At 38.1% G+C, this 12,062-nt stretch overlaps 1 protein-coding gene across 10 annotated transcripts in view; it reads right to left on the bottom strand.

Moving 5' to 3' along the window:
• rc3h2 (ring finger and CCCH-type domains 2) overlaps positions 1–12,062 on the bottom strand; it is a 113,869-nt gene that overhangs the window by 85,165 nt on the left and 16,642 nt on the right. For 8 of the 10 annotated variants that reach the window (XM_048558504.2, XM_048558509.2, XM_048558511.2 and 5 more), the window contains exon 2: positions 1,478–1,564. The exons of 1 other annotated variant lie outside the window; for it this stretch is intronic. The gene's annotated coding sequence lies outside the window, so the exon portion shown is untranslated. The remainder of the gene's footprint in view (positions 1–1,477; positions 1,565–12,062) is intronic. One more of the 10 variants, XM_048558507.2, reaches the window with a different exon arrangement.

The following is a 12,062-nucleotide window of genomic DNA, read 5'->3' as shown; positions in this document are numbered from 1 at the left end:
CTTATAATAACATATGTGCCAGTACACAGTGTTGAGAGTTGTGGATCATGCTTTCAACACAGAAAAACATCTCACAATCTACGGAAGAAAATAAAGGAGAAGTTGAGATGAGAGATGAACAAAAGCTCTAATGAAAGGAAGCTTTAAGAATTCTCTTTTTACTACACCCCCCCCCCCCCACCCCCGCCAAGAGGAAAATGGAAAGAGTTCTGAAATATTACAAAAGCAACTGAAGGCTTGTGCTAAAGGTGGCAAGGGACCACCCTTTGGAAAGGTGAAGAAAGTCAACTACAGATGGTTTTGCAGAGGTATGAAGAGAAGATTTTACATTTAAAATGCACTGGGCACAAGGCATCAATCAGAACGACGGTAATAAGCAAACCTGATTTAACACTATGCATGCCATAGACACAGAAAGTGTTACATAGTGTTAACATTTGGACAGAGTAAGTATGATTTAAAACTCACTCCTCTCTGATACTGTCCAAAATAAGTGAATAAATTAAATTGGTCTCCACAGGAAGTGACTTTTCTTGTAATTCACAACATCCTCTAGGCTGGCCTTCCAATATGGGACAAAACATCTGGTAATTAAAAAAAAAAATCCACTGAACATAGGGATATTGGAATTTGTTCGTGGGACAGATTGCTGTCATAAAACCTTTATAAAAGTTTGGCCACAACCAGGTTTCACATTAATTCTGGTTACCACACTTCAAGTACAGTGCAAGGTCTTTGATGAGAATGCACAGCAGATTTACCACAATTCTCCCGTAGGAGACTTTAAACTACAAATGTTCGATTGCAGAAGCTGAGCTGTTTTCCTTGGACCACAGGGAGATCCGACTGTGTGCAAGAATATGACAGATTTGAATAAAGTAGAAAAAAGCTGTTCCAATTAATAATGGTATTAAGATTAAAAAACAGATTTATGTTCTGGACAGGTTGTGTAGTGGTGGTGAAAGGATGGGAGGAACAATGCTTCACTTAGTGAGTGATCAGGCCTGGGTCTCACTGCATTTTAGAATAGTTGAAGTAGAGATGATCAACAACTTCAAAAGGAAATTGGATAAAGAATGAAATAAACTTGCATCTGTGGGGATATTACTCTACTGAGGGTTGACATGGGCTTGAGTCAGATTACACTATATGCGGTGCTATGACCGTGATCAATTACCTAAAATACAAATCTAAACCAAGAGTTGTTCATTTCAACCATTATAGTCAAATACCTACTCGCCACCCGCTCCATCCCTCCACCAGACCTGGATGGAGACACACACACACACCACACCCACACACACACACACACAGAGTGACACAGAGTGTGGAGATGGGAAAAATTCTCTAAGGATTTTTTGATTCAGTGAACAAGATTTTTGGCATAATTTTTCAGTACAAGTAGATCATCGTGCAGATGTTGAATAGATACATGGGAGTGGAGCAAAAGGGGAAAAAAAAGATCCTTGGACATCACCTGGGGCTGATTACAAAGTGGCACTGACCAAGGTTTGGACCAGGTCTCCTTCCCATCTCCCTTCATCTGGGTCACAGGGTGCAAAATCTAAGAGGAGGAAAAAAAAAACATATTTAAGGAGAGGAAAAAGAACAGTCCACAGTTTCAGCAATCTCTTGGAGTACAAGACATCTGCAACATTCAGGCAATTTGTCAAAAATTATTCTCTTCTTAACCGTCAATAAATACTGCTATTTAAAAAGTAAAAAATCACCTCATCCAATCTATCTGTAACTTGTAATTTTAATTAAATTGATGCAAGTGGGCAGGAATTGTTAGGCTAGTGACACCAGTGATCTATTTTAAGATGATAAACCATACAGTAGAAATCACTTTCATCAAGTACCAGGATGACGACACTTCCAACAACAACAACATCATCCAGGAAACAGAACAGGGTCAGCCTCAATCTAAGTCTGTTGGTGGTTTGTAGTATAATTATTTTCAATTGTTTTCATGTATGAGAAGCATCCTTGAATGTCTGCTTTTAAAAGAAGGATGTGCTGTTAAATTCTGGTCAGTCTGATCACTTCTTTTTGGGTCTGAGATTAAAATGCTGATAGGTCAGAAATCATTTACTGAAAACACAAACGTGATTATTCTTAATTAGGAGACTGAACAAAAAAAAGTATGTTCAGAGACTATTTGAAAATGGTTCTAGCTTAAAAATTAATTTTGGTGTCCTTCTGACAATGTTTTCAATATCTGACAATAAAAATAACATTGCCAAAAACAATGTTAAAATCTTCATTATCATCTGCTTTAGTTGCTGACAAGACTGCTGATATGCTACAAAGGATTCCAGGAATTTCTTGCTGAGTTATTAATTTGTACATTTAGGCCAAGTGAAGGAAAGTTTTACTTCAGTAAACATGAATGGTGTGTGTCATCTCAGAAGGTAAGAAGAAAACCAGTATGCTTTAGAAGTAACAGTGATTTTTAAAAAGCAATTCTCAGATGTAGAAGGGCTAGGGTTCACGCAACCTTAGCTCTCCTGAGGAGACAGTAGACTGTAATGGTTTAAAAAGAAAATAGACTATGTGGTGTTTGATTTACACAATTGAAGGAATTGCAAAGTCACTTCCATCAACCAATTAAGAGTTAACCAATTGATGTACTACTAAAATAAAAACAAAAATTGATCAAAAGGTTCAGCATATCTGGCAGCATCTGTGGACAGAAATCAGTGTTAACATTTCGCACTGAGGAAGGTCACTGAACCCAAAACAGTAACTCTGATTCTCTCCATAGATGCTGTCAGACCTGCTGAGTCTTTCCAACAATTTCAGTTTGGTTTAATTTCCAGCATCTGCAGTTCTTTCAGCTTTTAATGATGTATTAAATTTTTTTTTAAAATTGCAAACATATGCCTTTTTTAATAAAAATCTTTATGAACATAGGTAGGTACTAAAGCAGTTCTACAGTTTTTGCACGAGGAACAAAAACATTGGAATTTGATATTCCCTGCAGTTGCCAAAAGAAATTACTGAAGTTAATTATCATAGACCAGACCAACCAGGACATGCTTCTTTCCCTATAGAACATGAATAAAGCATCATTTTTAAAAACATTAATCTGACAGCTTCATGGTCATTGTTACTGATACCAGATTTTTTTCTGCATCTTTTAAAAACCAAATTCAAACCACCAAAGCAAGACTTGAATGTTCAGTCTTGTGAGCTCAGACCTTGTATTTCTAGTCCAGTGTTAGAGTTCTCACAAGACTGTACCCATGTTTTTGTAAATTCAGAGCTTCTGATGACTGGAAGGCGTATAACACAGCCCAAATAAATGACTGAGTGTTTGGAAGAATGGAAGCTAGTTGGTTTAAAAAACATGAAAAATTCTTTAAGGGCTTACCAGGCATTTTTAAAAAAAAACAGGCTCGACAGCCTGGAATTAGGGGTCACGGTTTCAGAAACAAGAGCTAGTTATTTTGGGGGGGGGGGGGGTTAGAACATACGACAGAACAGCCCAGGAACAGGCCCTTCAACCCACAATGCCAACTACGATGCCATTCTAAATTAACATCTGTTTGCATATGGTCCATATTCCTATTTCTTGTTTGTTCAGGTATCCATAAAAATACCTCAAACTTTGCTAACGTATACACTTTTACTACCTCCTCCAGCAGCATGTTCGAGATACCTACCACTCCATGTGGAACAAAAAACAACTTTCCTTGCACATCGCCTTTAAACTTTTCATCTCTCACTTCAAACTTATGCCCCCCTAGTCTTTGACATTTCCACCCTGAGGAAAAGACTCCGACTATGCACCCTATCCAGGGCTCAATTTTATATACTTCTATCAGATTGCCCCTTAGCTTCTGACACTCTAGCAAAAACATTCTCTTATGTGGACGTTCAGTCAAGTGCAAACAAGTTGGAAATGATCAATTCCCTTAATATCCAAAAATCTAAGGATGCAGCGCAAGAAAAGTGCCTCAGAGACAGACAATCAGCCAGGATTTTGCTGAATGGCAAAACAAACTCAAGAAGGACAGACTAGTCCACTCCTGCTTTATCTCTTATGTGGTAACAGCTGCTACAGCAAAGAAACCACAAAGCAGATACATTTTATAAATGATGATGATCACAAAAATATACATTATACATATAGGAGTGCCAGCAAGCACATTAAAATTCCTCAATACTCAAACAACATTTAGGCAGATAACCTCACAGAATTATTACATTGCAGGATGCAGACATTCAGCTCACCAACTTTACATTAGCTCGAGACATTCACTTAATCCTTGCCTTCCCCTCAATTATCCTGTACAGTGTTATTTGAAAAGTAGCACTAATTCCCTTTTGAATCCCTCAAATGAACTTGCCTCAAATTACATTCTAAGACAATACATTCAAGACCTTGACCAGAGTCAGTCATACAGCAAGGCAACAGACCCTTAGGTCCAACCAGTCCATGCTGAACATAATCCCAGTCTAACTGGTCCCACCTGCTTGCTCCTGGCCAGTATCCCTCCAAACTTGTCCTATTCATTTATCTATCCAAATGTCTTTTAATGTTGTAGCTGTACCTGCATCCACCACTTCCCCAGGAGGTTCATGCTACACTCAAAACACCCCCCATGTAAAAACATTTGCCTCTCATGTCTTTTTTAAATCTCTCTCCTCTCATCTTAAAAATATGTCCTATAGTCTTGAAATCCCCAATCCTAGGTAAATGACAACTACCATGGACTCAATCTATACCGCTCATTATTTTATTCTATCAGATAATCTCCCAACCTCCTACAGTCTAGTGAAAGAAGTCCCAGCCTATTCAGCCTTTCTTTATAACTCAAACCTTCCGAACGTGGCAACATCCTGGTGAATCCCTTCTGAACACTCTCTAGCTTAACAACATTCTTCCCATAAATCAGCGACCAATTCAGAACAGTATTCCAGGACAGGCTGCACCAATATCCTGTAAAACCTCAACTTGACTTCCCAACTCCAATACTCAAAAGGACTAAGCAATGAAAGGTGAGCATGCCAAACACCCTTTAATATATCTATATGTGACACAAACTTCAAAGGATTTTGGATCTGCACCCCTAGGGATCCCCCCCCAACCCACCCACCATTCTATAACACTATCCAAGGCCCTACCATTAATTGTATAAGCCCTAAACTTGTTTGTTGTACCAAAATACAACACATTGCAGTTATCCAGATTGAACTCCATCTGCTATTTTTCAGCCCACTGACCCATTTAATCAAGATCTTTTTGTAATCTTGGAAAACCTTTTGCACTGTCTACTATGCCACCAAAAACTTAATAACCATGCTTTCTGTATTCTCATTCAAATCATTTATATAAAATAACAAAAAGAGGACCTAGAACCAATCCCGGTGTTGACCTAGAACCAATCCCTGTGTGACGGGCCGAGTCTAAAAAGCAATCCACCATTATTCTGTCTCCTAACTTTAAGCCAATGATGTATCCAATTGGAAAGCTCATCCTGAATCCCACTTGACCTAACTTACAAATTAGTCTACTCATATTGGTTTTGGTTTTTTAGTAACTGCTTTAAAATCTATGCCCTCTCCCTAGTACTCAAATCCATTTGCAAGTGGGAACAGTTTTTCCCATCACCTCTGCAGTCACCTCTCATGAAAGTGAACACTTCCAAACTGTCTTCTCTCCACATTGTCTTCTCCCTTCATAACTGAAAATCCTCATTCCTGGAACCATTCTCATGAATCTTTTCTATATTCAGGCCATTGCCTTCACATCTTTCTTAAAGTGTGGTGCTCAGAGATGGATGCAACATTACAACTGAGAACAAACCAGTGTTTTGGTTAAGTTCAACATATCCTCCTTGCTCTTGTATTGTACACCCCTTTTAATAAGGCCTAAAATATAATATGTTTTACTAACCAAGCTCTCAAGCTACCCTGCCAAATTCAACGACCTACAACTACTTACAATGCTGTCCAATTCAACTGGCAGGCGTGAAGGACAGGAAGATTGCTCAAAAGCCTCAGCAATTAGTAAATATTATTAGAACCAAATATAATGAGGTATGGGACTTGCTAAGCCTTTTTCTCTGTCTAAGTGTAACATTCAGTTCATCCGGCTGAATTTCTGAATTCTGCCTGCAACTTCAGTGGAAATGTCTGTCTGAGATGAGATTCAAATTATGGTTTCTCAGTTCAGGATTGGATACATGCAGTAGTCAATCTAGAAAATGTTCAGATTTTAAACAAATAAAAAAAGTGTTTTATACCGTATACAGGTGGTGTGCTGGAGACTTACTGCTACAAGTAATGTTGGAAAGCAGTAAGTTAGCCAGAATGTTGAGTGGTGTCATTGGTTTGCATGGCTTTCTGAAGGGAAAACAGATATGCCCTTTCATTTTTGGCAAAATTATTGTTAGCAAACATCCCCCCACCAACTCTAAAACATGTACATTCATATAAAAAGAAAATCAGAATCTCAATTTTAGAGGACAAGGGTGAACCCAATTAATTTATTCATGCACCTGATGGACAATATTTAGATTCAAAATAATTAAGGATTTTGAACTCCATATGAAGGGTGTATCATCAAATAAATACACTACTACAGACAACAGACATTTGTACAAGTCATGAAATATTTAGGCTATATTATAGAAGGAGAAATCCAAATATTCAATAGGTAAACTTCTTTTGCATGAATTTAAGAAATGCTTCCTTGTTATAGTGTACATATGAATGGTAAAATGGGATATGAAATATTCTTAAGGGAAGCAAATATGCAAAGAACAGTTACATATAGTAGTATAACTTATGTGGTGGTGACGGATGCATCACAGTATATATTTTCCAGAAATTATAGTAAGCATGGAAATTCATATTCAGTTATCCAAGTTTACAGGATACTGGATTAATAAGCAATTTTATTCCTTGACAAATACAACAATTATTCTCCCCTTGTCTGCATGGGTTTCCTCTATAGGTACTCTAGTCAGAACACAGAACACAGAACAGTGCAGCACAGGAACAGGCCCTTCAGCCCACTATGTTTTGCTGAACATGATATCAAGTTACACTAATCCTTTCTGTCTGCCCTTGGTCCATATCCCTCCAGTCCTTGCATATTCATGTGCTTCTCAAAGTCTCTGAAATGCTCTATCATATCTGCCTCCACCACCACTCCGGGCAGCACGTTCCAGACTTCTACCACTCTCTGTGTCAGAAACTTGTACCTCACATCTCCTTTGAACTTTTCCCCTTTGACCTTGAATGCATGCCCCCGAGTTTTAGACATGTCAATTAGACAATAGACAATAGGTGCTGGAGTTGGCCATTCGGCCCTTCAAGCCAGCACCACCATTCATGATTATGGCTGATCATCCACAATCAGTATCCTGTTCCTGCCTTATCCCCATAACCCTTGATACCACTCTCTTTAAGAGCTCTATTCATCTCTTTCTTGAAAGTATCCAGAGATTTGGGCTTCACTGCCTTCTGGGGCAGAGCATTCCATATATCCACCACTCTCTGGGTAAAGAAATTTTTCCTCAACTCTGTTCTAAATGGCCTACCCCTTATTTTTAAACAGTGTCCTGTGGTTCTGGACTTACCCATCAGCGGAAACATGCTACCTGCCTCTAGTGTCCAATCCCTTAATAATCTTATACACCTCAATCAGATCCCCTCTCATCCTTCTAAACTCAAGTGTATACGAGCCCAGTCGCTCCTATCTTTCAACATATGATAGTCTCGCCCTTCTGGGAATTAACCTTGTGAATTCTGAGAAAACTTTTCTGACTGTCAACCCTATTAACCCTAATTTTATAGACGTCAATCAAAGATTCCCTCAGCCTCTGCTGCTCCAGCCAATACACTGTCACTGTAATACTGAGACTAGCCCCACCACCCCCTCAAAACAAAATCTGAGGCAATGCCCTCTGGTCCTAGATCTCTCGAGGAGAAGCATCCTTTCAGCATTTATCCTGTCAAGCCCTTTAAGGAAATGAGATCATTTCTCATTTGTCTAAATTCCAGCGAGTAGCATCCCACCTGTTCAACTTTTGCACATTGATTAATTGCGCCATACCAGGGGTCATCTGGTGAACCTTCTCTGAACTGCCTCCAATTAAATAATGCCTTTTCTTAAATAAAAAGGGCCAAAACTGCTCTTAGTACTCCAGAAATGGTCTCACCAGCATGTTGCACATTTGCTTACTGTTATTTGCCAATCTCTTTGAAATAAGAACTAACATTCCATTAGCCTTTCTGATTACTTGAATTTGGCGGGGGGGGGGGGGGGGAGAGAGGAGGGGGGCAGCAATTTGAGACAGAGCCGAGGAGGAATTACTTCTGAGGTTTATGAGACTTTGAAATTCGTTGTCACACTGATCGGTGGAGGCAGGCAGAGTCCTCATGTATATTTAAGGCTGAGATAAATTGGTTTTTGATCAATAGGAGAATCAAGGGTCATGGGGAAAGAATAGGAAAGTGGACGTGAAGACTGTCAGATCAGCCATGATCCTACTGAACTGCAGTGCAGAGCCAAGGGTCTGAACGGCCTACTCCTGTTCCCCATTTCTTATGGTCTAATTTTAATAAAATTCAGATAACATAACCTATCACTACAACTACAGGAATTGGAACTTGTGCAAATGTCACAGCAAGCCGTTATAAAAAATTTACCTAATTGAACTTTCTACATGTTTCAACAGTATTTGCCCCAAATTGAATACCAAATACAAAATCAATACAAAATATTAGTCCAATAACTACAGTGGGAATTAATTTCATCAGTTCAGCTGTTACAGCACAGCATTGTGTAAATGCAGAATGCTATTCTGTATAGGCTAAAATGGCCAAACCACAATTTATGTTGTTTCCGTGTGATCACTACTTGATACTCACTTAATTTTAAAGAAAAGTTTAATTGTTTCGCTATTATTTTTTCTATCCTGCTCTCCTAACAGCATTGAACATAAATCAGTGATTATGACACCAATCTCTCCTTTCGTTAAAGAACGCGTTAATAAAGATCCTACCGATTATTGTACAGATGTATTACTCAACAATAAGCAGTGCAGCTCAAATCTATGATAACAATTTGTACAGATGGATGAACACAGCAGGCCAAGCAGCAGAGGAGCAGCAAGGCTGAAGTTTCAGGCCTAGACCCTTCTTCAGTCTGCAATTCCTACTATCCCAGCTCAAATCTATTTTCCTTTATGAAAGGGAACAGGAAAAGCTGATCTTTATACTTGGGGAAGATCAACACATGGAGATGAAGATTCAAGGAAGTCAATACTGGAATCATTTAGAGAAAGGTACAAGAGTAAATCAACCACAGGATGTGGGCATCACTGGGCAAGCCAGCATTTATTGCCATCCCTAACTGCCTAGAGGGAAATTAAGAGTCAACCACATTGCTATGAGTCTGGAATCACACGTAGGTCAAACTTGGAAAGGAGGTCAGTTTTCTTCCTTAAACATTTTGTATCAGATGAGTGATTTTTTTTCCAACAACAGACAATGGTTTCAAGGTCATCATTAGAGCCTTGATTCCAGATTTGACCGAATTCAAAATTCACTACCTATCATGGCAGAATTTGGACAGGTCCCCACACAGTACCTGGATTTCTAGATTTAAAAAGTCTAGGCTGTCACCTCACATCCCCAACCCCACACCAATCCCTTCAATTAAATGGCAGTGTATCAATTTTCAGGATAAATCTCACAGGCAAAAATCCTGTAAGCCAAGGATGCGTGAAATATAAAAACCAAAAGAACCATGGATGCTGTAAAACAGAAACAAAAACAGAAGTTGCTGGAAAAGCTCGCAGGTCTGGCAGCATCTGCGAAGAGAAGCTACAGTTAACGTTTCAGGTCCTGTGATCCTTCCTCAGAACTGCAAAGTGGTAGATATTGCCAGACCTGCTGAGCTTTTCCAGCAACTTCTGTTTTTGATGCATGAAATATGTTTGATTCATTTAAGAGGTCAATTTGCTGAGTTCCCTGATGATTTCCTGAAAAGCAGCAGGCATTCTAAATAGGTTTTTTCAAAAAAATCTAATCTCTCTGATTATGTGCTGTCAACAAAACAGTATTATTATAATCCGAACAAATGACAGGTCTGATTGACCTTTGTAGCTACTACAGTTGATCTTAGGCAACGGCCTTGGATAACAGAGACAAAACAAAAGTCCAATCTAATGCCTGTTGGACATCTTTAAAGGAGTCGTCAGAGCCTAGAAAATTGGTCATCATTTATTTCCTATAGCTGCTTCGGGCAGAGGCTGACAAATATCGTTTTTCAAAAAGCCAATCGTGAAGCCAAAATAGAGATAGTTATGAATTTTTGAATGGAATGGATGACATATCGATGCATGGGAGATCAATAAAATGAATGTTAAGTATCTAATGCTGTAAAGTTCAGTTTATTAAAACTAAATCTTAGTGGCTATAGAACATAGAACAATATTCCATAATACAGTTCACACTAACTATTTTAAAAGTGAATGAAGAGAACGAAAAAAGGTTCCAAAAATCTTATTTCAGGCTTTGATCCTGAATAAAGCCAATTGATGCCTCAGTGTAATTCTAATTTTCTTTTTCCTAAATTCCCTTTGCCTTTCAGGCACCATACAAATCTCCCCTCTTTATAAAGGAATTGAGAAGGTAACATTGGTATTTGACAATAGCATAAAATGGGAGACAGATTGACAACTTTGCTTTTAAAAACAACCTGTATAACTGTGCCTTTAAATTGTCAATGGAAATATAAAAAACGGGTACAATGTAAAGATAGGCTGCCAATCCATCATGTTCCCATTTCATGACAGCAGCAAATATTAAATCTGAGCCAGAATGAATAGTTAGAACACAGAGATCACTCCCTTTTCTACTTCAAAGGGGCGGAATAAATAGCCAGACTAGCACCTCAGTTTAATTGTAGAGTCTCTGCAATACCTCCTCAACTTGAATTGACAGATCATACAGTTGGTATGAAATTACTGACGTTCAAAATACCTATGGTGTAGCATAGGTGAAGCAATTGCCCAGCTTCATTGTACCAAAGGAACAGGAAAGGCAAGTTCTTTACTTTAAAACAAAAACTGGATATGGACGAGTTGAGGGTTGGGGTGGAAAGGTAGGAGACATCTCCTGTATCTGTTCTTTACATTAACTTGTGTGATGATATTTGAGATTGATGCCTTAACTTTTTAAATACATTGGAACAAGTTATCAAAAGGTTATCCATTATCAGAATAAAACTCATGGCCATACATATTAGAAGAAAGAAGAACAGACTCAGTCAACAATTCCCATGTGGCAATTACAAAATATTCAGTATCCACAGTGCCAGCATAAGAAATAAAATCTAATACAGGCATAAAATCATTTCATTACTCAAAATGGAATGTAAAATTTACAAAACAAAATCACAGAAAGGAGACATCTCAATTTCACTAATTTAATATTCATGGATCAATGTCAAGACACCACTTTATGTCTCCTCGAATACAAGCAAGAGGGGTTTGAAATTCTAATCATATGCATTTCTTAGTAACTTTAGACTAACACCAGAAATTCTTCACATGCTGGATGATCAACATGTGGAAGAAACATCCAGATAGGGAAATGTGAGAAGTAAAATATGCTGTTGATATGTACGAGTTCAATGTAGTCAATTTATTCCATTCCTTTGGAGTATGATGATATATAGTTTAATTCTTTCACAGTGAAAAGTTAGGATCAGCCATATATTATTTTTCATTTTGATCTGCCCGATCATACGAAATGTCTTTTAAAGGTTTGGACTTCTCAACCGATCTATTTTATGGCTAAACTAATTCTGTTGCACGTAACACTTTACTGCTGATAGCAAATAACTGAACACAGATCAAGAAATTACACTACCTTATTGTAAGAGAAGCTTATTTAAGCCATTATAGTGCTTTACCTATTGGTAACTCATCTATTTTTAACCTGGAGATTCAAATATTGTAATTAAGAAGGGGCAGCAGCAAAATATGTTTTGACATATTTTAAAGGACTGTTTAAAACAAAAAAGGTAATATTTT

The sequence above is a fragment of the Stegostoma tigrinum genome, chromosome 29, assembly GCF_030684315.1.
Source record: "Stegostoma tigrinum isolate sSteTig4 chromosome 29, sSteTig4.hap1, whole genome shotgun sequence".
In the NCBI taxonomy this organism is placed as follows: Eukaryota; Metazoa; Chordata; class Chondrichthyes; order Orectolobiformes; family Stegostomatidae; genus Stegostoma; species Stegostoma tigrinum.
Note: the sequence above shows the minus strand (reverse complement) of the source record. Positions and strands in the feature narration are given on the sequence as shown.